Here is a 2,008-nt window from a genome sequence, read left to right on the forward strand (position 1 = left end):
GAAGAAGAAGAAGAAGAAGAAGAAGAAGAAGAAGAAGAAGAAGAAGAGGAGAAGGAGGAAGAGAAAGGAGAAGAAGAAGAAGCAATAGCATTAGCAGCAACTGGCATTGTGAAGGATATGAAGAAATTAGAACCCATTGTTGGTATAAACATAAAATGCACACCTACGGCAGAGAGGAGTTTGATAGTTTCTCAAAAAAATATGTAAGCACAGAATTAGCATACAATATATAATTTTACTTCTGAAAACATTGAAAACCAGTGTTCAAAGGAAAAGTTCCAGATTATTACTCAAATCAGCAGCATTTATAACAGACAAAGGTGGAAGCACCCTGAATTGATGAATGTATAGATGACACCTAAAATAACCAGTAAGAGGATAGTATCTAGATATTGAATAGAACAAAGGACTCACACACATCACAAGGAGGAACGTCGCAGACATCATGCTAAAGTGAAAGAAGCCAAACAGAAAAGGCCACATGATAACATTCGGTGAACACTGAATGTACAGTCAGCAAACCGGAGTTGGGAGGTCACTTTGTGGGTCCCAGGGGTTGGAGTCAGGGAGAGACTGGATGTGACTGCTTTAATAGTTATAGGTCCCTTAGGGGGTGATGAAATGTTTTGGAACTAGACAGTGACGATGGTTGTACAGCACTGTAAAACTGCTCAATGTCATTGAAATGCAGTCGGAATTACTGAAAAGGTGAGGTCAATGTAATGCTAATAATTTTTAATTCTTTGGGGATTTTAGTTTTTTGGTTCGGTTCAGTTTTTTAGAGAATGTCAGTTGTTTCTTATCCCAAGGGAGTTTTTAATTCCTTCTAAAGACATCTATAATGAGAAGTAACAAAAACTGGAGGGGGTGTGGGGGAGGGGACAACAGAATTTCCCACATCTGGTAGCACAATAGTAATTAAATCAGTGATCAGCGCCAAATCCTACAACAGCGACTTCCATAAGCGTTCCCACAAGTCCTGTCTCATTCTTTAGCAGTCTGATGGCAGGGTATTATCTCTATTTTACAGAGAAGATCAGAGAGCCTCTAGTAAGTTAGGCCTCTAGCCAGCTCACACAGATAGTAAGACGGGGGAGGGGCACTACCTTAGCCTTTTGTGGAGCTGGAAATAGGATATGCCTCTCTCCCTCCCTTCCCCCCCCCCACCCTCCCCGCCATGGCCAGGTGCAGCAAGAAGAGCTATTACACCACCTCTGACGTATCAGACACCAGGTACAAAGTATGTACGGTGGGGGAAAAACACTGACTCAGGCCTAGACAGACACCCCCCCACCCCTGTTTCCAAGTAGATATTGAGGCTGCTAGCTGCCAGCTCTGCAGCTATAGCGAGTCTTACACAGAGAAACAGACTGTCACACTACATAGAGGAGACATCCCAGGAGGCACCGTCCTCATCCCCAGCCCTGGGTTAAGGACAATGGATGTGCTTGGCTTGGGCTGTAGAAGGCCAGGGCCTTACTAAACACACTAAGTTCAATTAATTCTGCAACCTCCTCAGAATGCTCACACAGTTTAAATTTTAAAGAAGAGTGCTATAGGATTGTCCTGAAACCAACTAGTCAGGCAGGATATCAAGTGGGAATAATTATTAAATACTCAAGTCTTATAATGTCTTTCAGGCATTCTGCTCTCTAAAAATGATTACATTAAAGCTGTAAGCTAAAAATCAAAGCAACGCAGTGAACTATCTAAATCTCAGAAAACAAACTGAGGGCCCTATAGCCAGAGAAGTCAAGTCCCACGAGTGGTGGCTTGAACAAGACATACCCCACACCCTTCCTCCCTGCCCGCTGGCCCTTCTGCCCGGAGGCTGCCAGGCCCCTGGCAGGTTCATGCATGTGAACACTTGGTCTGTAGTCGGTGGTCCTAGTTTTGGAGGCTTAGGAGGTGTGGTCTTAATGAAGGGAATACGTCACTGGGTGTGTGCTTAGAGAAAGCTTCAAGCCTCATCCTCCTTGATGTTCTCTCTCTCTCTCTCTCTCTCTCT

The 2,008-nt window shown here is 44.0% G+C and overlaps 1 protein-coding gene across 6 annotated transcripts in view; it reads right to left on the reverse strand.

Annotated features, from left to right (window-relative positions):
• Osbpl3 (oxysterol binding protein like 3) overlaps nucleotides 1–2,008 on the reverse strand; it is a 170,822-nt gene that overhangs the window by 78,657 nt on the left and 90,157 nt on the right. The window lies entirely within an intron of this gene.

The sequence above is a fragment of the Grammomys surdaster genome, unplaced genomic scaffold (assembly GCF_004785775.1).
Source record: "Grammomys surdaster isolate TR1022 unplaced genomic scaffold, NIH_TR_1.0 125861, whole genome shotgun sequence".
NCBI classification, from domain to species: Eukaryota; Metazoa; Chordata; class Mammalia; order Rodentia; family Muridae; genus Grammomys; species Grammomys surdaster.